Source organism: Ranitomeya variabilis, chromosome 1 (assembly GCF_051348905.1).
Source record: "Ranitomeya variabilis isolate aRanVar5 chromosome 1, aRanVar5.hap1, whole genome shotgun sequence".
Taxonomy (NCBI): Eukaryota; Metazoa; Chordata; class Amphibia; order Anura; family Dendrobatidae; genus Ranitomeya; species Ranitomeya variabilis.
In genome coordinates, this window is record NC_135232.1 from 848521259 (window position 1) to 848546410 (window position 25152).

The window sequence follows — 25152 nt, forward strand, 5'->3', positions numbered from 1 at the left end:
CTGTGGTCTTATACCATATCAGACACACCCCACAGTGAAAACACGGCCTGACTCCCTTTGAGATTCTTTTCGGTGCTCCACCTAAAATAGGAGATATTAGGCCTCAAGAGTTGTCTGAGACAAATGATAAAGTTGTACAATTTGTGATTGCATTGTCTAAGGAACTGTCTAACACCCACTCTACAGTTTCTGCTTCTCTTCCAGAATCCACAGGTGACGTGGTCCATGACTTTGTGCCAGGAGACCTGGTGTATGTGAAAAAGTTTGTGCGCAGAGATTGTCTCCAGCCAAGATTTGAAGGACCTCACACGGTGATCCTGGTCACCCCCACTGCAGTAAAACTTGAAGGAAAGAGCACCTGGATTCACGCTTCACATTGTAAAAGAGACCGAACCAGTGTTTAGTCACAGAAGTGACTGAAGGGAAATGTTGCTGTTGTTTTTGACCTTGGGACTGGGGGCCATCCTCGCCCCTACTTCTTCGGCCCCTGTTGTAAATAAGAATTCTGGCCCCACTATTCTCTGGGTAAATCTGACAGCCCCGGTGAATATCTGGCGATTTGATTTCTGTGATGTAGTCAAGTGCCTTGAGACTGAACGGGTGGTGGGGGGGATCATCCAGTTTTATATGTGTGTTACCAGACAATACAACAATAATTGTCATTATTGGACCGATGCTGCCTGGAGTACGGGAGATGATTGGGGATATAAACCTAGCGAAGCCATGTTCCCTAAGGATGGGACGGGTAGGAGTCTTCGTGAAAGAATGCATCTAACAGCCCTTCTGCAACCACTTAGGGGCTGTAAATGGGGTAGAAGCTGTCACCCCCTCCTCCTGAATCTTGAAAACCCCCAATCTGCTGATCTGCAGACGTTTGTACTGGGAAGGCATTATAATTATGTATTTAGTGCTGGACCCTATGCGTATTTAGGCCATATACAGCTCCAGGATATTGGCTCTAGACCAACCAAGGCCCCTGTTACCAGTACACCTAAAACAGGCCCAGGTGAGCGTTTGCAAAATGTAGTTAATGAAGTGATACCCATTCCAGGTCTCAGTTGGCAAGAGGTTTTCTCCATAGAAACACAAACAGCCCCAAGGAAAAACCTATGGTTAGAATGGGTGAGATACAATGTAAGAGTCCAGAATATCTCTGTAGGATGTATTGCTTGTGCTGCTGCGAATACACACCTATACACACATGCATTGCTTTTTCCTGATGACAACACCACTGCCTGTGTCATGAATCTGTTGAAAGGTTTGAAGCCCACTGATTGCCCAGACTACGTCCCACTAATTCATGAGAAACCCAAACTAAAAGTCCCAGGAGAAGTAATCGTATTAGCTGACAATTATACCTGCTATAATTCCCATAACACTACAGGTACACCAGTAGGGATCTTCGAGACAGGTTTCTGCGAGGAGAACAGCACTCTAGATACTGACTTGCTAATCAAACATACACATTATATGTACGACATTTATTGGTTATGTGGGGATGGTAAGCTCCGTCCTAGGTTGCCTAATGCCTGGATAGGCCAATGCACCCTTGTTAAACTAGCCATGCAGTTCAAGATTTTACCTTGGGATCCAAAGATACCCGATGAACCTACCAGAAAGAGGAGAAGCCTCGATCAGCTCCACATGAGTTATGAAGAAGATCCACTAGTGTATATTGATGCCATTGGAGTGCCAAGGGGGGTGCCTGACCAGTTTAAAGCCCAGAACCAGATCTATGCTGGCTTTGCTTCTATAATCCCACAGGTGCAGATTAATAAAAATGTTGAATGGATCAATTACATATATTACAGTGAACAAAGGTTTGTCAATTTTAGCCAAAATGCCTTCCAGGGTATAGTTGAAGAATTGGGCCCTAACACTAGAATGACTCTTCAAAACCGACTAGCCCTTGATATGATTTTAGCTGAGAAAGGAGGAGTTTGTGGGATGGTGGGAGAGGAGTGTTGTACCTATATCCCTCAGAACTCTGGAGTGAATGGAAAAACCATGATAGCCTTTAAAAAGATAACTGGGTTAGCAGCAGAATTGAAAACTAATGCCGGAGTAGACACATCTTTCTTTTCCAGTTGGTTGGGTGGGCTCAAGGGATTCTTTCAACAGGCCTGTCTGGTACTGATTGCCCTCCTTGTAATTGGATCGATAATTCTCTGTTGTGTTATTCCCTTGTACAAAAAGGTTATTGCCAAAGCAACTCCGACTGGCACCTTCCTCAATCAAGAAATAGATCCACCAGAGTACGATGGTACTGATCCAGGGGAGATCCCTAAGTATGTCCCTCTCAAGAGAATAGACAAAACCCCCCATTCTCAGATGATGTTAAGAGATTTAGTTTAGGGACAGTGGGAGAACTCCATGTGAGGTTAGTGAAGGGTTCAGCTGCCTGGAGACCTCTCGCTAGGGGAGAGTTTCTGAGGTGTCTGGATGAAGAAATCCACCTCCCCTTTTCCCATCACATGGACAGTCTCAAAGGATCTTTCTTTAAGGGAAAAACTTAGTGTTTAGGGGGGATTGTCAAGGTGAAAATATATTTTCTCATATACCTTTGTACTTTTATATATCTTATACTGTGAAACAATAAGTTTTCCCCTGCTAATGCAAATGTAATTGTATTTAAAGATGGCCGCCAGTGTTCAGTTTCGTTTCAGTTTAGTGTCCGAAGGCATAAGATTCATTTCTTCAGAAACGAAACTTAAGGAATGTGAAGAAAAGGAGGAATCCACCAGGAGACGTTCGACGAATCAGAAGGACTGAGCACTAGACGTATACTGCTTAAACCCCACCTATTGCATTCCTTTTTAGTACTGTGTTTTGGAAAATAAAGTCCAGTTGCTGTACTGCTCCTCACCGGGGTGAAAGCGGGACATCAGCTAAAATTGAATCAGCTGTGTGCCTGAGTCATTTTAATTGGTACCAGATGTTCTGCGCTCACACTACAATTTGGAATGACTGGTGAATGAGGATTAATTGTCGTTTACGACCCCGACAACACCAGCACTCAGCACTCAGCCACCCCAGAAATGGCGCATCTGTAAGACACTTAGCCTCTATCTCTTGGTGTATATATGTCCTGAAACCATGTTATTTAAGATTGCCCATACATTTGCCCAAATTAAGCATGGCCGAAATTGTGCTGAGCGCATCGCCTGTTTCCGTGGGGCGGCGCCTGCCTTCCCGTGCCTCGCTGGTGACATCATGGATCACGTGACAGCGTGTTTCTGTGTTGTTGCCGCGAGGTGCGGGGCGGTTGGGCCGTTACCGTGGCAACGTGTGATGCGCCGATACAAGTGCACTATTCCTAATATGGCCAATGGAGTGCTGTGCGCATCCCCTGGTTCCCTCGCGTGCGCATGCTCCGATCCCGTGTCTGGCCTGTGACATCACGGAGGGCGCGACGCGCCTTTCTGTGACGCCGCTGGGGGACATTGGGCGGGGATGCCTCGCCGGAGCGGCATGTGATGCGCCGATATGAATGCACCTCCATTGTATTGGCTAAATCTTCAGCTTATTGGGTATATAAAGGGATAGTATGACCTCCCTTACGTCACTCCCTGAGGAAGCATAACGTGTGAAACGCGCGTTGGAGTGTGAGGAGGCAGTATTGGCACGTGTATCATGAGTACTGGTTAGTATTTGCATTATGCACTATGCACTTTGTTATTTTTAAAGCTGCTTACTTTGACAAATATTTGTAGCACATGAAATGCCATTGACTTCTTTCTGGCATATATCTTAATATGTATTTTTCTTTATTCATGTCCCACTGTGGATAAACACCAATGTGGTATTGCAGCTGAAAAAAGCTTTTTGCTAACAGTACTTGATACCAAAAAATGAAATATCCTTTTGGATCTGTATATACTTGGTGACATTTTGAATGCTATAATCTGCTCCTCTTGTTTTTAAATATTTTTGTGTATTGTTCTATTTGGTGTTAAATAAAATATTTATAATTTTAATATGATTTTTCTCTAATTATTTCAAGTGGTTCTTTAGTTGGATAATAGGTTGTTTATCTGCTTGAAGTTTATTTAATATTATTGTGGGATATTTTCCTTGTCGGATTAAAGGTTAGCATCTTTGCCTGTTTTTGGTGTTTACATTAGGATATGCAGCAGAATTTTATCCTGAAAATCCTTAACGTGTGCACAAAGCCTTAGTCCTGTCCTGTTTCCCCTTGTCCATTCATTATGTTTAGGTCCATACAGCTGCAAAAGGTTGAATAACGTAGTCTTGGTAATCATGTCCCTCTTGATTTCATGCTGCCCAGTGGTAGGATGGCAGAAGGACCGCCCAGCGGTGCCCTCTGATCCTTAGTGGAGTTGCCATGTCTTCTGCCCAATCAAAAATGGCAATACAGAGTCTGCTTCTGGTCCGGTGGATGGATCTTGGAATGGCTCTCTTAAAATGTTGGTTTATTCATGTATTCTTCTATTGTCTCTTGTAACATATCCGAATCCACAATGGCCCTCACTAGAGACTCTTTGGGGGTCTTCTGAATTTCACCCCCATGAGAAACTCATCCAGTATGAAGTATGCTTTCTGAAAGTTAAAAATTATGTCCAGCTCACAGACATTTCCAAAGTATTTATCGAGTAGCTCCACAAGCCGATGAACGATCTCCAACGTCAGCAGCTCATTATCTTGATCTTCTATGGCACAGCAGAAGTACAGGCTGGCATAACTCTTGTAAACAAGCTCTAAATCCCTCCAGTCCACAAAGCTGCTGGTCTTAGGACTCTGGGTAAGAATTATGCGCATCAACTCCTGTGTTATCTTGCGTTTCACTTTCTCGGTCAGGGTAATATACCACTTCTGCAGTCTCAACTTCCCTTGCCGACTGAACAGAAGGAGGAATCAAATGATTTCTGTTCCGGCAGAAAAGGAAGACAAAGGTGACCTAAAAGAATTGGAGCACTCACCCAATCCTTCATGATGTATTTCTTTTATTCCATTGTATAGGATAACATCAAAAGCATCTTAACGTGCGATGTGCAGGTGGCAGGTGAGTTTTGCAGGTGAAAAAGCCTGACGGACTACAGCTGTTTTGCACCACCTTGTCGCTTTTACGGGTCCAGTAGAAGCGCTAAGAATGGACTCGTAGAAGAGCTAAGAAGGCTCGAAATTACTGTAAACTGTAGCAAGGATCGAGTGAGTGCTCCAATTCATTTTGTTCTTGTGAACCATTTATGTCCTCTTTCCAGTGTTTTCATTAAAAAAAACACACACACACCACCACTCACCTCTCTGAGCTTTCCACCGCAGCATCGTTGTTGCTTGCAACTTTCTCTCACGGTGGTCCAACCAGTTATTAGGCGTACAGTTATCATACAGTACGGAGGCATTATTTCCACCTCTGTACAGTATGACATTGATTCCAAAATGTACAGTTGTGTGAAACAGTGTTTGCTCCTTCTTGATTTCCTATTCTGTTGCATGTTTGCACACATAAATGTTTCAGATCACCAAACAAATTTAAATGCTAGACAAAGATAACACAGTTAAACACAAAATGCAGTTTTTAAATGAAGGTCCTTATTATTAAGAGAAAAATAAATCCAAACCTACAGGGCCCTGTGTGAAAAAGTGATTGTCCCCCTAAAACTAATAACTGGTTGGGCAACCCTTAGCAGCAACAACTGTAATCAAGCGTTTGTGATAGCTGGCAATGAGTCTTTTACAACGCTCTGGAGGAATTGTGGGCCATTCATCTTTGCAGAATTGTTGTAATTCAGCCACATTGCAGGGTTTCCGAGCATGAACCGCCTTTTAAAGGTCATGCCACAGCATCTCAATCGGCTTAAGGTCTGGACTTTGACTAGGCCTCTCAAAAGTCTTAATTTTGTTTTTCTTAAGTCATTCAGAGGTGGACTTGCTGGTATGTTTTGGATCATTGTCCTGCTGTGTAACCCAAGTGAACATCAGCTTGAAGTCACAAACAGATGGCTGGACATTCTCCTTCAGTATTTTTGTTAGATAGCAGAATTCATGGTTCCATTTCCCACAGCAAGTCTTCCAATTCATGAAGCAGCAAAACAGCCTGTGATGGTGGGATATGTTATGTGGGTATCATTTTGTGTATATTTCTATTTTACTTATTTTCATGGTGTTCTCTTGTAGGATGAGTTGTTATTTGCCATCTGATATTCTCCACACAGTTCTGTATTGTTATCTCTCCACAGGGTCAGTGAATAATGTTGTTTGCTAATATGCTAATGACATGTTGACCTAGCTTGTTGAAACAATGAGCCCCTGAGACCTTCCCCCTCCTGACCTGTGAATGAGGAGAGGGACTTGTAAATATCAGGGAGGTGAGACACAGATCAGTCTTGGACTTTAGACTTGAGCAAGGGGTACTGGCAGATACCCCTAATGGAGGATGCTCGGGAGCGCTCGGCCTTCATTAATCCATTTGGGCTTTTTGAGTTCCTGAGAATGCCCTTTGGGATGAAAAATGCACCCGCTACTTTCCAGAGACTGGTAGATCAACTGTTACAACAATGTCAGGACTTTGCCTGTGCTTATTTAGATGACATTGCCATTTTTAGCACCACCTGGGAGGAACATCTTAAACACTTGGGCATAGTGGTAGACTGTATCCTTGCTGCAGGACTGACCATTCACCCTGATAAATGCCAAATAGGGATGGCTGAGGTGCAGTACCTCGGGCATAGAGTAGGGGGTGGGACCCTAAAGCCTGAGTCTGCCAAGGATGGAAGCTATTAGCAACTGGTGTAGACCCCAGACTAAAAAGCAGGTACTTGCATTTTTAGGAACTGCTGGTTACTATCGAAAATTTGTTTCTAACTTCAGCACCTTGGCCAAGCCACTAACCGACCTGACCCGCAAGAACATGCCTAGGAATGTGACATGGACAACTGCATGCGAGGATGCCTTTTTAGCGTTAAAGACCACCCTCATCACTACTCCTGTCTTGGCTGCCCCTGATTATAAGCGCAGGTTCCTCGTGCAGACAGATGCATCCACCTTTGGGATTGGGGCAGTACTTAGCAAAGTGAACGCCGCCGGAGAGGAACATCCTGTTGCTTTTGCCAGTCGAAAACTACTGGATTGGGGAGTTGCCTATGCTACTATTGAAAAGGAGTGCCTTGCCATCGTATGGGCGTTAAAAAAATTGCAGCCATACTTGTATGGCAGAGACTTTACAATTATTACAGACCACAACCCCCTCACATGGCGAACTGCGTTTCAGGGGACAATGGAAGATTGCTGCGGTGGAGCTTGTCCTTACAACCCTACAGCTTCTCCATCCAATACAAGCAGGGAAGCCAACACCAGAACGCCGATGGACTGTCTCGACAAGAAGAACCATAGGCTTCCCAGGCCGACCTACCCTTGCCATTGTACAAGGAACTATAAACTATTGAGCAATGTGGACTAAAGTGAGCAGGCCAGAGGTCTGTGTAGGCCTCATGGCGTGCTCACTTATTATGAGGGGGGAGAGGTTGTGATGGTGGGATATGTTATGTGGGTATCATTTTGTGTATATTTTTATTTTACTTATTTTCATGGTGTTCTCTTGTAGGATGAGTTGTTATTTGCCATCTGATATTCTCCACAGTTCTGTATTGTTATCTCTCCACAGGGTCAGTGAATAATGTTGTTTGTTAATATGCTAATGACATGTTGACCTAGCTTGTTAAAACAATGAGCCCCTGAGACCTTCCCCCTCCTGACCTGTGAATGAGGATAGGGACTTGTAAATATCAGGGAGGTGAGACACAGATCAGTCTTGTGTGGAATGAGGTGAACACAGCACGTCAGAGAGAAGTGGAAGCATATGGACCATTTTTTATCCTCTGTCTGCTGGATTGTTGGACTTTTATCCTGTTACTGAACTGCATTCATGTTCTGGACTATTTTATCCTTTGTGTGGTGGATTATATGGACCTTTCGTGTTTTTGCCTAAATAAAGGTCTTGGAATTGTTCACTATACTCTTGCTCTGTTGATTGTGTGGTATCGGAGTAGGACCCTGTGACACAGCCAAAGACCATCACACTACCACCACCATATTTTACTGTTGGTATAATGTTCCTTTTCTGAAATGCTGTGTTACTTTTATGCCAAGATGTAATGGGATCATCAAGATGTTTTCAGGCAAAACTGAGATGAGCATTTATGTCATTTTTGCTCTGCAGTGGTTTTCGCTTTGGAACTCTGTCATGCAAGTATTTTTCTTATTGTGGAGCCATGAACACTTACCTTAACCGAGGGCTGCAGTTCTTTGGATGTTGTTGTGGGGTCTATTGTGACCTTTTGGATAAGTCACTGCTGCACAGTTGGGGTAGTTTTGATCGGCAGGCCACTCCTGGGAACGTTCACCACTGTTCCATGTTTTCGCCATTTGTGTATAATGGCTCTCACTATAGTTCGCTGGAGTCCCAAAGCTTGACAAATGGTTTACAACCGTTTCCATGCTGATAAATCTCAATTATTTTGTTTCTCATTTGTTCTAGAATTTCTTTGGATCGCGGCATGATGTCTAGCTTTTGAAAAACTTTTGGTCTACTTCATTTTGTCAGGCAGGTCCTACTTGTGATTTCTTGATTAAGAACAGGTGTGACAGTAATCAGGCCTGGGTGTGGCTGGGAAATTTGATCTCAGCTTCCCAAAGATGTGATAAACCACAGTTAATTTATGTTTTAAGGGCAGGGGAGGGGGGCAATCACTTTTTCACACAGGCCCTGTAGGTTTGAATTTCTTTTTCCCTTAATAATAAAGACCTTTGTTTAAAAACGGCATTTTGTGTTTGCTTGTGTTATCTTTGTCTAATATGTAAATTAGTTTGGTGATCTGAAACATTTAAGTGTGATAAACATGCAAAAGAATAGGAAATCAGGAAGGGGGCAAACACGTTTTCACACAATTGTATTACACCCAATAGTTAATAGGAAATGGATTTATAAATATGGTCTGCTCGCAGTACTCTTAGACACACACTTAAAGGGAACCTGTCAGCAGGATTGTGCACAGTAATCTACACACAGTGTCAGGTTGGCGCCGTTATACTGAATATAATGATACCTAGGTTGCTGAAATCCATCTTGTGGTTGTTTCTTAACCCCTTCCCGACCCATGACGCCACGTAGGCGTCATGAAAACCCGTGCCAATCCGACCCATGACGCCTATGTGGCGTCATGGAATGATCGCGTCCCTGCAGATCGGGTGAAGGGGTTAACTCCTATTTTACCCGATCTGCAGGGAGAGGGGGAGTGGTACTTCAGCCCAGGGGGGGTGGCTTCACCCCCCCGTGGCTACGATCGCTCTGATTGGCTGTTGAAAGTGAAACTGCCAATCAGAGCGATTTGTAATATTTCACCTAAAAAACTGGTGAAATATTACAATCCAGCCATGGCCGATGCTGCAATATCATCGGCCATGGCTGGAAATACTGAAGTGCCCCCCCCCCACGCCCACCGATCGCCCCCCCGTCCTCCGTTATGGGGTCCGGTCCCCTCCGTCCGCCTGCCGGCTCCCCCGATCTCCTGTCCGCTCCCTCCTTGCCCAGACCCACCCCCCCTGTGCTCCGTTCCCCCCCCCCCCGTGCTCCGATCCACCCCCCCACCACCCCTTCATACTTACCGATCCTCCCGGTGTCCGGCCGTCTCCTCGCTGGGCGCCGCCATGTTGGAAAATGGCGGGCGCATGCTCAGTGCGCCCGCCGAATCTGCCAGTCGGCAGATTCCTTACAGGTACATTTTGATCGCTGTGGTAGGTTCTATCACAGCGATCAAAATAAAAAAATAATAAATAACACCCCCCCCCTTTATCACCCCCATAGGGACAATAATAAAATAAAGAATTTTTATTTTTTTTTTTCCCACTAGGGTTAGGATTAGAACTAGGGTTAGAACTAGGGGTAGGGTTAGGGGTAGGGTTAGGGTTACGGGTAGGGTTAGGGGTAGGGTTATGGCATGTGCACACAGAGCGGATCGGCCGCGGATCCGCAGCGGATCGGCCGCGGATCCGCAGCGGATCGGCCGCGGATCCGCAGCGGATCGGCAGCGGATCGGCCGCGGATCCGCAGCGGATTGGCAGCGGATCCGCAGCGGATGGGCCGCGGATCCGCAGCGGATCGGCAGTGGATCCGCAGCGGATCCGCAGCGGATTGGCAGCGGATCCGCAGCGGATCGGCCGCGGATCCGCAGCGGATCCGCAGCGGATCGGCCGCGGATCCGCAGCGGATTGACAGCGGATCCGCAGGGGATTGGCCGCGGATCCGCAGCAGATTGGCCGCGGATCCGCAGCGGATTGGCCGCGGATCCGCAGCGGATTGGCCGCGGATCCGCAGCGGATTGGCCGCTGCGAATTCGAAGCAGTTTTCCATCAGGTTTACAGTACCATGTACACCTAAGGAAAACCAAATCCGCTGTGCCCATGGTGCGGAAAATTCCGTGCAGAAACGCTGCGTTGTATTTTCCGCAGCATGTCAATTCTTTGTGCGGATTCCGCAGCGTTTTACACCTGTTCCTCAATAGGAATCCGCAGGTGAAATCCGCACAAAAAAACACTGGAAATCTGCTGTAAATCCGCAGGTAAAACGCAGTGCCTTTTACCTGCAGATTTTTCAAAAATCGTGCGGAAAAATCTCACACGAATTCGCATCGTGGGCACATAGCCTTAGGGTTAGGGTTGGAATTAGAGTTAGGGTTGGAATTAGGGCTAGGGTTTGAAATAGGGTTAAGATTAGGCTTGTGGTTAGGGTTACGGATAGGGTTAGGGGTGTGTTGGGGTTACAGTTGTGGTTAGGGTTGGGATTAGGGCTACGGTTGGGATTAGGGTTAGGATTAGGGTTGGAATTAGGGTTACGGGTGTGTTGCGGTTAGGGTTGTGGTTAGGGGTGTGTTGGGGTTAGGTTTGTGATTAGGGTTATGGCTACAGTTGGGATTAGGATTAGGGGTGTGTTGGGGTTAGTGTTGAAGTTAGAATTGAGGGGTTTCCACTGTTTAGGCACATCAGGGGTCTCCAAACGCAACATGGCGCCACCATTGATTCCAGCCAATCTTGCATTCAAAAAGTCAAATGGTGCTCCCTCCCTTCCAAGCCCCGACGTGCGCCCAAACAGTGGTTTACCCCCACATATGGGGTATCAGCATACTCACAACAAACTGGGCAACAAATATTGGGGTCCAAATTCTCCTGTTACCCTTGTGAAAATAAAAAATTGCTTGCTAAAACATCTTTTTTGAGGAAAGAAAAATGATTGTTTATTTTCACGGCTCTGCGTTGTAAACTTCTGTGAAGCACTTGGGGGTTGAACGTGCTCACCACACATCTAGATAAGTTCCTTGGGGGGTCTAGTTTCCAAAATGGGGTCACTTGTGGGGTGTTTCTACTGTTTAGGCACATCAGGGACTCTGCAAATGCAATGTGACGCCCGCAGACCATTCCATCAAAGTCTGCATTTCAAATGTCACTACTTCTCTTCCGAGCCCTGACGTGCGCCCAAACAGTGGTTTACCCCCACATATGGGGTATCAGCATACTCACAACAAACTGGGCAACAAATATTGGGGTCCAAATTCTCCTGTTACCCTTGTGAAAATAAAAAATTGCTTGCTAAAACATCTTTTTTGAGGAAAGAAAAATGATTTTTTATTTTCACGGCTCTGCGTTGTAAACTTCTGTGAAGCACTTGGGGGTTGAACGTGCTCACCACACATCTAGATAAGTTCCTTGGGGGGTCTAGTTTCCAAAATGGGGTCACTTGTGGGGTGTTTCTACTGTTTAGGCACATCAGGGACTCTGCAAATGCAATGTGACGCCCGCAGACCATTCCATCAAAGTCTGCATTTCAAATGTCACTACTTCCCTTCTGAGCCCTGACGTGCGCCCAAACAGTGGTTTACCCCCACATATGGGGTATCAGCATACTCACAACAAACTGGGCAACAAATATTGGGGTCCAAATTCTCCTGTTACCCTTGTGAAAATAAAAAATTGCTTGCTAAAACATCTTTTTTGAGGAAAGAAAAATGATTTTTTATTTTCACGGCTCTGCGTTGTAAACTTCTGTGAAGCACTTGGGGGTTGAACGTGCTCACCACACATCTAGATAAGTTCCTTGAGGGGTCTAGTTTCCAAAATGGGGTCACTTGTGGGGGGTTTCTACTGTTTAGGCATATCAGGGGCTCTGCAAACGTAACATGATGCCCGCAGACCATTCCATCAAAGTCTGCATTCCAAAACGTCACTACTTCCCTTCCGAGCCCCGGCATGTGCCCAAACAGTGGTTTACCCCCACATATGGGGTATCAGCGTACTCAGGAGAAACTGGACAACAACTTTTGGGGTCCAATTTCTCCTGTTACTCTTGCAAAAATAAAAAATTCTGGGCTAAAAAAATATTTTTGAGGAAAGGAAACACATTTATTATTTTCACGGCTCTGCGTTATAAACTTCTGTGAAGCATTTGGGGGTTCAAAGTGCTCACCACACATCTAGATAAGTTCCCTTGGGGGTCTAGTTTCCAAAATGGAGTCACTTGTGGGGAGTTCCTACTGTTTAGGCACATCAGGGGCTCTGCAAACGCAACCTGATGCCCGCAGAGCATTCCATCAAAGTCTGCATTTCAAAACGTCACTACTTCCCTTCCGAACCCCGACGTGTGCCAAAACAGTGGTTTACCCCCACATATGGGGTATCAGCGTACTCAGGAGAAACTGGTCAACAACTTTTGGGGTCCAATTTCTCCTGTTACTCTTGCAAAAATAAAAAAATTCTGGGCTAAAAAATATTTTTGAGGAAAGGAAACACATTTTTTATTTTCACGGCTCTGCGTTATAAACTTCTGTGAAGCACTTGGGGGTTCAAAGTGCTCACCACACATCTAGATTAGTTCCTTGGGAGGTCTAGTTTCCAAAATGGGGTCACTTGTGCGGGAGCTCCAATGTTTAGGCACACAAGGGCTCTCCAAACGCGACATGGTGTCCGCTAATGATTGGAGCTAATTTTCCATTCAAAAAGCCAAATGGCGTGCCTTCCCTTCCGAGCCCTGCCGTGCGCCCAAACAGTGGTTTACCCCCACATATGGGGTATCACCGTACTCAGGACAAACTGGACAACAAAATTTGGGGTCCAATTTCTCCTATTACCCTTGGGAAAATAAAAAATTCTGGGCTAAAAATCATTTTTGAGGAAAGAAAATTTATTTTTTTATTTTCACGGCTCTGCGTTATAAACTTCTGTGAAGCACCTGGGGGTTATAAGTGCTCACTATGCATCTAGATAAGTTCCTTGGGGGGTCTAGTTTCCAAAATGGGGTCACTTGTAGGGGAGCTCCAATGTTTAGGCACACAGGGGCTCTCCAAACGCGACATGGTGTCCGCTAACGATTGGAGCTAATTTTCCATTCAAAAAGTCAAATGGGACGCCTCCCCTTCCGAGCCTTGCCGTGCACCCAAACAGTGGTTTACCCCCACATATGAGGTATCGGCATACTCAGGAGAAATTGCCCAACAAATTTTAGGATCCATTTTATCCTGTTGCCCATGTGAAAATGAAAGAATTGAGGCTAAAAGAAATTTTGTGTGAAAAAAAAGTACTTTTTCATTTTTGCGGATCAATTTGTGAAGCACCTGGGGGTTTAAAGTGCTCACTATGCCTCTAGATGAGTTCCTTGGGGGGTCTAGTTTCCAAAATGGGGTCACTTGTGGAGGAGCTCCAATGTTTAGGCACACAGGGGCTTTCCAAACGCGACATGGTGTCCGCTAACGATGGAGATAATTTTTCATTCGAAAAGTCAAATGGCGCTCCTTCCCTTCCGAGCCTTACCATGTGCCCAAACAGTGGTTTACCCCCACATGTGAGGTATTGGTGTACTCAGGAGAAATTGCCCAACAAAATTTAGGATCCATTTTATCCTGTTGCCCATGTGAAAATGAAAAAATTGAGGCTAAAATAATTTTTTTGTGAAAAAAAAGTACTTTTTCATTTTTACGGATCAATTTGTGAAGCACCTGGGGGTTTAAAGTGCTCACTATGCTTCTAGATAAGTTCCTTGGGGGGTCTAGTTTCCAAAATGGGGTCACTTGTGGGGGAGCTCCAATGTTTAGGCACACGGGGGCTCTCCAAACGTGACATGGTGTCCGCTAAAGATTGGAGCCAATTTTTCATTCAAAAAGTCAAATGGCGCTCCTTCCCTTCCGAGCCCTGCCGTGCGCCCAAACAGTGGTTTACCCCCACATATGAGGTATCAGCGTACTCAGGACAAATTGGACAACAACGTTCGTGGTCCAGTTTCTCCTTTTACCGCTGGGAAAATAAAAAAATTGTTGCTAAAAGATCATTTTTGTGACTAAAAAGTTAAATGTTCATTTTTTACTTCCATGTTGCTTCTGCTGCTGTGAAACACCTGAAGGGTTAATAAACTTCTTGAATGTGGTTTTGAGCACCTTGAGGGGTGCAGTTTTTAGAATGGTGTCACTTTTGGGTATTTTCAGCCATATAGAACCCTCAAAATGACTTCAAATGTGAGGTGGTCCCTAAAAAAAATGGTTTTGTAAATTTTGTTGTAAAAATGAGAAATCACTGGTCAAATTTTAACCCTTATAACTTCCTAGCAAAAAAAAAAATTGTTTCCAAAATTGTGCTGATGTAAAGTAGACATGTGGGAAACGTTATTTATTAACTATTTTGTGTCACATAACTCTCTGGTTTAACAGAATAAAAATTCAAAATGTGAAAATTGCGAAATTTTCAATTTTTTTGCCAAATTTCCGTTTTTTTCACAAATAAACTCAGAAATTATCGACCTAAATTTACCACTAACATGAAGCCCAATATGTCACGAAAAAACAATCTCAGAATCGCTAGGATCCGTTGAAGCGTTCCTGAGTTATTACCTCATAAAGGGACACTGGTCAGAATTTCAAAAAACGGCAAGGTCATTAAGGCCAAAATAGGCTGGGTCATGAAGGGGTTAATCTTTATTTTCAGTTTTTAGTTAATGAGATTCTCGTGCCCTAAGGCGGGGCTGGTGTATGTGGTGCTTTGATTAGATATTCATAATGCAAACTGCTGAGAGGTCACTGATCCCTCACTGACCTGCCCCCTAGTTTACATAATGAATATACTAAAGTGTGTATTTAAAAAAAAACATGTCACTTCATCAAAATGGCGGAGCCTGCGCATTATCACTTGTCAGTTAGTACCTATTACATTGCTGTGCTGAAAAGAAAAAAAAATTATATCAATATAATTCTATATACAGTATATTATACCCATGTACTACAGCAGATGCACTCCATGTCTCTTCACCACTAATACCCTTGGTATGTATTAAGAGGCCTCTGCAGGCGAAGCCTACGCTCCATTCCAATGGGACATTTCAGAGAACTGATCTCTGGAATGACGAGGGCTCCAGTAGTCGGACCCCCATTAATCAGCACAATACCACATACTCTGTAGATACTTTCCACTGTCATGAATATCTATTAAAGAGGAACTGTCACTTGCCATGAAAATGTATTATTTTCACTGTTTATCCACTGTTCTTAAATTCTTTGTTCCTACACCTAACTCTCCATTCCTGGGATATGCCCCCCTCTTCCTTGTATGTATATCTGGTTAGCCAAAAAGGGGTCATCCTCACAAATACGTCCACACAGAAGAGTTGAGTACCATACCCCCTTGGGTATCAAGCTTAGATTTAAATACAGGGAACAGGGGGCCGTACCTTAGGGAAAGGAGAGGCACATGAACAAAGGAACAGTAGATTTGGGGGAACAGCAGCATTTAAACCAGATAAAAAATGACATAATTATAGCAAATGACAGGTCCTCTTTAAAAGTGATCAGTCACCAAATTTCCACACATCAAGTGCATTAGAGTCTAGGTTGTTTTCACACAATGAGTTTTTGGCTGAAATTTTCTAAACGTGGTAAAAATGCAGAAATTTTGCTGCAATTTCAGAAAATCACAGCAAAAAAAAATAAAGAAACTAAAAATGCATTGCAAATGCACTGTGTGAACATGGCCTAAAGAGTAATAGCGCTCATGAGTGCTCATCAGTCTCACTGGTACAGCAGGTTGTATTGTCCAAAGTGGTGACAGGTTTCCTTTTAACAGTGATTGCATTATAAAAGGGAATCCGTCACCAGGTTTTTGATACTCCGTTTGAGTGCAACATGATGTAGGGTCAAAGACTCTGATTCCGGTAATGTATCACTCACTGGGATGCTTGCTGAAATTTTGATAACATCTCTGTTTTATCTGCTGCAGATCTACCAGTTCTCTAAATGCTGGGCTCTGTATAACCCCACCCCCACCACCGATTGTCAGCGTTCTGTGTTCACTATGCGTAGGCAGTAAGCTGCCATTCAGTGTCGCGGTGAGGTTGGACTACATGACAGTACATCTACTAGTTCTCTAGTGATAATCTCCTGATGATAAATCAGTGATTTTATCAAAACTACAGAAAGCAGCCCAGTAAGTGACACATCGTTGGAATCAGGGTCTCTGTCTCTACATCATGCTGCTCTCAGATTAGTTGGCAAAAATCTGGTGGTGACGGATTCCCCTTAATGGCATTTTTGTTATACCATATCGGATGGTATAATGGAACTATATAGAAAGAATGTACATAGAAATATTCAATGATGTGCACTAAGAGCTGGCATGGCTAATATGATGGCAAACCACCCCAAACCGATGGTGGTATAGAATGGTCCATTATTGTTTCTGGACTGACTAAAAACTTTAAAGATGGCGGCGATCCACATATAACTCTGCAATGACTTTTTAGAACATCACTGTATGGTAGAGCAGCTGAAGGAAGATCTTGCATCTGCAGCAATGGGAGCCTGCTGTCAGACACTGACAAACTTCCCTTAGTTAGATTAATGCTATCACTGGTTTCCTGAGCACTGCACACACTATGCCGAACAAACCCTGTGTAAACAGTATGAAAATGGTTAACAGCAGTTCATCCTCTGGTCCCACCAATCATGTGATCATCCCATACTAGGAAGGTGCAGGAGCAAGCAGACAGATCAGTTCTGTAGGGTTGAGCGAAACGGGTCGTTCATTTTCATAAGTTGCCGACTTTTGTCAAAGTCGGCGTCTCATGAAACCCGACCCGATCCCTGTGTGGGGTCGGCCATGCGGTACGCGATCTTGGCGCCAAAGTCGCATTTCGTATGACGCATTTAGCGCCATTTTTTCAGCCAATGAATGAGCGTGGGCAGAGTGATGACATAGGTCTTAGGGGAGTGAACGCCTATCGTCATGTTATCGCTTGTGCGCAGTAGCGATTTGTAATGCGCGATACGAAATTTTCTGTTGCTGGGACGGAGGGGAGAGAGAGAGAGAGAGAGAGAGAGAGAGAGAGAGAAAAAAAATTTTCTTCATTGGGTTTCGTGTTTCGGCCGAAACCCGACTTTTCACGGTGGTCGGCCGATTTCGCTCGACTCGACTTTTAAGACAGTCGGGTTTCACAAAACCCGACTCGACCCTAAAAAACTAAAGGTCGCTCAACCCTACAGTTCTGTAGTGCAGCCAGAGGCGGAATTTCCCCTGTTACTGGTGCTACTATGCAGTTACAGGGGAATCAGCAATAATAACAATGTATTGGAATGCTGAAATGTCCTGGAAAAGGTTTTAATTATATAAGAGGAAATGTGAGAAATAAATTTAAAAAAAAATCAAAAAAAGTGAAAAAAGCAAAATATAAAAAAAGATAGCTGCTGTCAGCGTAATTCACTAGTCCAAGCCCCCTCGAAATAGTTGCTATAAAAAAAGAAAAATTTTAAAAATGAACTTCTTTTCTATTCACTTCCCCAGGATACTAGCAAAAGGGGCAAAAACTGACAAAGGATTTGAACATTCGAAAGAAAAAAAATAGAATTCCTGATTATATATGTAACTTTATTTTATGCCCAAAATTCTGCGCTTCTTTAAAATGTAACTTTATAGCTCTCGGAATTCAGTTTCCTTACATAAACTTACCCTCCCATTTGATAGAGATGCATTGAACCAAAAAAACAAATCCAGGGGAAGCTTACAGCATAGTGGGCTTAATGTGTAATAGTGTGCCGCAAGCGCCCTCTGCTGGGAGCAGAAATAATTACAAAACGTGGACAAAAACTTCCAAATGGATATTTGAAGATAAATGAATTGGTGAGGGGTATTGTGCCTCTCTTAAGATCTGCAGAATATCCTAGATAAGATCTTACACAAATAAAGGGGCACTATTTTGTCTTCTCAATGACGCCTGCTATCCACACTATACACCGCTTGACAGTTTTCTACGTACATGCACAGGACCAGTCTTACATTAGATAATACCCTATGTGAAAATGTCTGCTGGAGCCCCCAACCCACCACTAACACAGCCTTATAGTATACAAAGAACTCCTGCATTGTAGGAAAAATCTGCCGACAGAGTCTTTTTAATCTATTAAACGGAGAGCAGCATGATGTAGTGGCAGAGACCTTGATTCCAATGATTTATCAATTAGTAGGCTGTGCTTTGCTTCTTGAATACAATCAGTGTTTTATCAGCAGGAGATTATCACTACAGGACTATGTATCTCATGCCTGCTAGTCCAACCACACCCCCAGCTGCTCTCTGTCACTATACAATTTGTACAGAAAGCTGTAGTGTTGGCGGGTTATGCAGGACTCAACATTCCTCTACAGCTGCACAAAAACAATTGGGATTCTATTACTACTACTGCACTCAGTTAAGTGACACATCACTGGAATCAGGGTCTCTGTCCCTACTTCATGCTGCTCTCAGATTACATATGCTGACATATTTTCTTTAATACTAACTCTGTACAGTTTCATCACCACTATTATATATAATGCAAAAGTAAATAGACTGCTCAGTGTCTAAGTAGCAGTGTCTATATAATATATAATATATCGCCTCCTCGTGGTTCTCAATACTACTAAACACTTCACCTGGTAACAGCCATATAAAGCATCCTGTAATAAAAGTGATGGATCTGTCACCTGATTTCACAATACAATCTGTATAGATTATAGATCTTTTAGACCTGATGAGACTGTTGTTCTAACTTTAGATCTGATAATCCATGTTCTAATGGCTGTGTAAGTGTGATCTTAAAGGGAATGTGTCATTAGAAAATGACCTATTGCCTATAGCAGTTTTTCTTTTTTTCTTAAATATCTGGCAATTTTTTTCCCGATTTTTATTTATAAATGTTATTTTTGACTCGTACTTCGATTTCACCAGTCTCATTTTCAGGGGCAGGATTACAATGACAGGTAACACCTCTATATGCAGGTGATAGCACAGGCTCCACCATAGGCGATGGCTCACCTGACCCTGCTCCCCCTCCTTCCACAACGACCTTTTTACACCCACATTAGATGCTTCAATACAAAAGATAGAGTCAGAGTCAGTTTATTATTGAATCTCTTGAAGAATTATATTATGGAAATTATTACGTTATGCAAATCACAGGATGGATATACATATTAATAATATGTAAATGATTAAACCCTTCCCGACCGGGCGATTTTCCATTTTTGTGCTTTTGTTTTTTCCTCTCCTTATTCAAAGAGCCATTTTCTTTTATTTTTTCCATCTTTGTAGCCATGTGATGGCTTGCTTTTTTGCGGGACGAGATGTACTTTTTAATAACACCATCCATTTTATCATGTGATGTACTGGCAAGCGGGAGAGAAATTTCAAGTGCAAATTAGCGAATAAAGCGCAATTCCACAATGTTTTTTTTTTTTTTTTTTTTAGTTTACAGCATTCATTTTATAGTAAAAATGACCTGACAATATGATTCTCCAGGTCACTATGATTACATAGATACCAAACATGTATAGTTTGTCTTTTACTTAACTGGCAACCAAAAATTCAGAAATTTGTTTAAAAAAAATCAATTATGTCTCCATTTTCTGAGAGCAAGAATATTTTTAATTTTGAGGAAATGGACCTATGTGAGGGCTTATTTTTTCTCCATGTTTTTTTTATATCACTTTGGGATAGATACATTGTTTTGATCGCCTGATATTACATTTTTACTTTTGCTGCTGTTTCTGAAAAAACGCAATTCTGGCATTTTGATTACTTTTCTCATTACACCATTTCCCAATCTGATTAATTTATTTTATATTTTGATAGATCAGACCTTTATGAATGTAGCAATACTAAAAATGTGCATTTTTCAAATTCTTTTTTATTTCTTAACTTTTAGTAGGGAAAAAGGGGGTGATTTGAACTATATTTGGTATTTTTTCATATTATTCATAACTTTTTTTTTTCACTTTTCCCTGTATTTGTTAGTCCCCTTAGGGGACTTGATCTGTGATCATCTAATCCCTTGTGCTATACACAGGAGCGCATCAGCACTGCTATGTATATCTAAAATTATATGGCCTAGGAACACCAACTACAGGAGTGTCGTGATGACAGGCACGGCACAGGAGGTCTTCAGCAGACGCCCTGTGCCTCACATCACAGGTGCACCAATGGGCACATGGAATGAATCCCTCCTGACAGAGTGTGTTACAGAATGTCAGAGATTGAGCGGCATTTAACTTGTTAACAGCAACGGCCAGAGCACCGCTCCATCAGCAGCTGTTAGAGGCAGATGATGGCTGAATAACACAGTCATCATCTGCCGGAAGAGATGCGGGCTGGGCGCGCAGGCCAACATAAATGTCAGGAAACTGGCATATGACAGACCAGTACATCATGTCAGTAAAGGGTTAAAAAATGGAAACACAGTTTTCAAACATCTTGATTTATTCAGTATTCAGTATGAGAAACCCCAAAAGCAGAAATCTTGCTATCAATGAGCTTATTAATGATTGAGTGAGGAATGTTCTGCCCGGTTATAGGAATTGATCAATAAAATCTATACGTTTGTGTGCTGTCCAAGATTAATCGGACCGCACATGGAGGTGTGAATGTAGCCCAACTCTTAGCAACTGACTGAGTGGCCCTGCCGATATGAGAGGTTCTGCCAAGACACTGCTTAACTTCATCAGGTATTATCACATTTTAACAGATGAGTACGTTACCTTATTTTGCATCGATGTAGAACCATGTGACTGCAGACTTGTGAATCCTCTGAGTACATGCACTTAGTGCTTTGAGGATTCTCCAGTGTCAGCGCCGGGAACAGAGGTCATATGACCGCAAGTATGCGGTATGCAAACTCCTGGCCAGAACCTGACTACACCGTATATGGTATGCTCAATATAAGTATATTGCCTGAGTCTAGTAAGGTCTGGCCAGGAGTTTGATATTTATTTGATAGAACATAGGACAGCATATATCTCATGATATTTACAGTAGGTACGGAAAGTATTCAGACCCCTTCACATTTTTCACTCTTTCTTTCATTGCAGCCATTTGGTAAATTCAAAAAAGTTTTTTTTTTCATTAATGTACACTCTGCACCCCATCTTGACTGAAAAAAAAAACAGAAATGTAGAAATTATTGCACATTTATTAAAAAAGAAAATCTGAAATATCACATGGTCATAAGTATTCAGACCCTTTGTTCAGACACTCATATTTATGTCAAATGCTGTCCATTTCCTTGTGATCCTCCTTGAGATGGTTCTACTCCTTCATTTGAGTCCAGCTGTGTTTAATTAAACTGATAGGACTTGATTTGGAAAGGCACACACCTGTTTATATAAGAGTTCACAGCTCACAGTGCATATCAGACCAAATGAGAATCATGAGGTCAAAGGAACTGGCCAAGGAGCTCAGAGACAGAATTGTGGCAAGGCACAGATCTGGCCAAGGTTACAACAGAATTTCTGCAGTACTCAAGGTTCCTAAGAGCACAGTGGCCTCCTTAATGGATGAAGTTTGGGACCACCAGAAGTCTTCCTAGACCTCGCCATCCAGCTATACTGAGCAATTGTGGGTGAAGAGCCTTGGTGAAAGAGGTAAAGAAGAACCTAAAGATCACTGTGGCTGAGCTCCAGAGATGCAATAGGGAGATGGGAGAAAGTTCCACAAAGTCAACTATCACTGCAGCCCTCTTCCAGTCGGGCCTTTATGGCAGAGTGGCCTGACAGAAACCTCTCCTCAGTGCAAGACACATGAAAGCCCGCATTGAGTTTGCTAAAAAACACATGAAGGACTCCCAGACTATGGGAAATAAGATTCTCTGGTCTGATGAGATGAAGATAGACCTTTTTGGTGATAATTCTAAGCGGTATGTGTGGAGAAAACCAGGCACTGCTCATCACCTGCCCAATACAATCCCAACAGTGAAACATGGTGGTGGCAGCATCATGCTATGGGGGTGTTTTTCAGCTGCAGGACAGGACGACTGGTTGCCATTGAAGGAAACATGAAGGCGGCCAAGTACAGAGAGATCCTGGATGAAAACCTATTCCAGAGTGGTCTGGACCTCAGACTTGGCCGAAGGTTCACCTTCCAACAAGACAATGGCCCTAAGCACACAGCTAAAATAACAAAGGAATGGTTTCAGAACAACTCTGTGACCATTCTTGACTGGCCCAACCAGAGCCCTGACCTAAACCCAATTGAGCATCTCTGGAGAGACCAGAAAATGGCTGTCCACCAATGTTCACCATCCAACCTGACGGAACTGGAAAGAATCTGCAAGGAAGAATGGGAGAGGATCCCCAAATCCAGGTGTGAAAAACTTGTCGCATCATTCCCAAGAATACTCATGGCTGTACTAGCTGAAAAGGTGCTTCTACTCAATACTGAGCAAAGGGTCTGAATACTTATGACCATGTGATATTTCAGTTTTTCTTTTTCAATAAATATGCAAAAAATTCTACATTTCTGTTTTTTTTTCAGTAAAGATGGGGTGCAGACTGTACATTAACAAGAAAAAAATGAACTTTTTTGAATCTACCAAATGGCTGCAATGATACAAAGAGTGAAAAATTTCAAGTATTTTACAGCTCTGAAGGATCTCCATTTGCTCTCCCGTAAATTGATTTTTAACAAATTACACTCAAGACCAGGGACAAATCAGGATCCCCATGGAGTTGCAGAACAGGAGGCAATCCGTGTTCTGGAGGAATTGGAGAATGAATCTAATCTGGAATTTACAGGTATTTCTCCCCAGATCCTTGGATGGTTTTGCTACATAGATGATGCTCTTTTTATTTGGCAGGGTTCCGTTAATGATTTACAGACTTTCATGGCTATGTTGAACCACAGTGACTCAAACATTAGATTGATGTACACCTATCACCATCAAGAGATTTCATTTCTTGCTGTAAAGTTGAAGGTGCAAACTAATGGCTCAATTCATACTGACATACACAGGAAAAAGACGTCGGTTAAACCACTGCTTCATGTCTCATCGGCACATGTAGGTTTGATATCAGAGCTGTTCCTGTTGGGCAGTTTCTTCGTCTTAGGAGGATCTGCACATCAGATGAATCCTTTGAAAAACAAGGTCTTTGGACCTCGGGAGAGATTTTTGGATCAGGGGTATAGCAACAGGAGTATTAGGAAAGGAGCAAAAAATACCCCGATGGGTAGGCTACTTACGTTTAATAAGAATAAGAAAAAATATGATGGTGATACACTTTATTTCGACGTACAACTACCAGTGGGACACGATGCAAAAGATCCTTACAAGACATTGGTTGGTGCTCAGGACTGAGTCCACACTACTAAATTGTCTCTCTAAATCACCATTAATGATGGCCAGGAAGAGTAAAAATATTAAGGACATTCTTGTTAATAGCCACTACATGGCGAAATTGCCAAATCTTTTTCTGGTTGGTAGACAAAAACAGGGTTGTTACCCTTGTGGTGACTGCCTAGCCTGCAAAAATCTGGAACGAGCCACATCCTTTACATCATCGAATGGCAGTAGAAATTTTAAAATCAATGACTATATCACATGTAATACAACTCATGTGGTATATTATGCAAAATGCAGTTGCGATTTTATCTATATTGGCCTCACATCTCGCAAACTACGCGTTAGAACGCGTGAACAAGACATTTTAGGGCATTCCATAATTGCAATCCGAATGAACTGAAGGTCTGGGATATTGACAGGGTAAAGACTGGCATAAGAGGTGGTGATAGTAAAAACTTATTAGCTAAAAAAAAATGTAGTTGGATATCAGTCTTGGGCACAATGGTACCATATGGTCTGAATGAACAGTTGAGCTTTGTATCGTATCTGTAATAATTTAAAGTATATTTCTCTGGATTTGGCTTTTAATTTGTGTGTTTTGTATCATTGCTATTTTTTAGTACTGTTTTTTATTTGCCTTCATTCCTCACCTCTACTAATGAGAAGCCCTTTTCCAAACATGAGTGATCATATGTGAACAGGACTTCTTCATATACATAGATTTCCCATGCTCTTTGAATAGGACCACCAGGATAGTTTTTTGTGATGTGGTGCCTTTTTGTTTGATAGATCATAGGAAACCATATATCTCATGATATTTACATATTAGTAATTATTTATCACTTAGTAGTATACATTTGTGGTTATTATTACCTTCTTGACACAATTCTGATTTGTCACAACGCAGCTGTCGGGTGACCCGGGACTAAGGGCTCCTTCCCTGTCCCTAACACTAGGGGGTTCCCTAGCTCACCCTATTCCCCGGGATACTTCTGAAGGTGAAGATTCCGGGGCCTCCACCCTTGCCTTATCTTGTGAATCAGACCTCTGTCTGTTCACTTCCCCCACCCAGGTAAGAGAGTAGCTGCCGTGAACCGCAGTACACCAACCCGACGAACAAGGCAAAATGAACAAAGGTTACTGACAATACCAGGCATACAAATATTCTCTCACATATTTCAGAGGAATGCAGCGGGGAGTGGAGGATGGGGAAAAACCAATGTATGAGGAGGGAAGGGAGTTATCACACTTGCAAACCCACGCAACAGTCACAGATAACTCCTCCAAACTCCTCATATAATCACCAAAACACCTCTCCTCCAAGCCATGCAGAATAAGCTAGGTCTGATGATGTATTTCAATCAGGACCAAGATAATAAAGGGGATAGGCGTGGCTAACCAAGCTCATCTGAGAGCTCAGACTCCCAGAGCTCCCAACATGGCTGATTAACCCATGTTCTGCCAAAAGAAATTAACACCATTTAAAAAGAAGTTGAAGTGCCTCTTTTCAGCACAGGAGTAAGCGCAA

General features: G+C 43.0%; 1 pseudogene; it reads right to left on the reverse strand.

The window, feature by feature from the left end:
- Nucleotides 1-4420: 4420 nt before the first annotated feature.
- On the reverse strand, nucleotides 4421-5286 carry LOC143799260 (AP-1 complex subunit sigma-3-like; annotated as a pseudogene).
- Between the last annotated feature and the right edge of the window lie 19866 nt (nucleotides 5287-25152).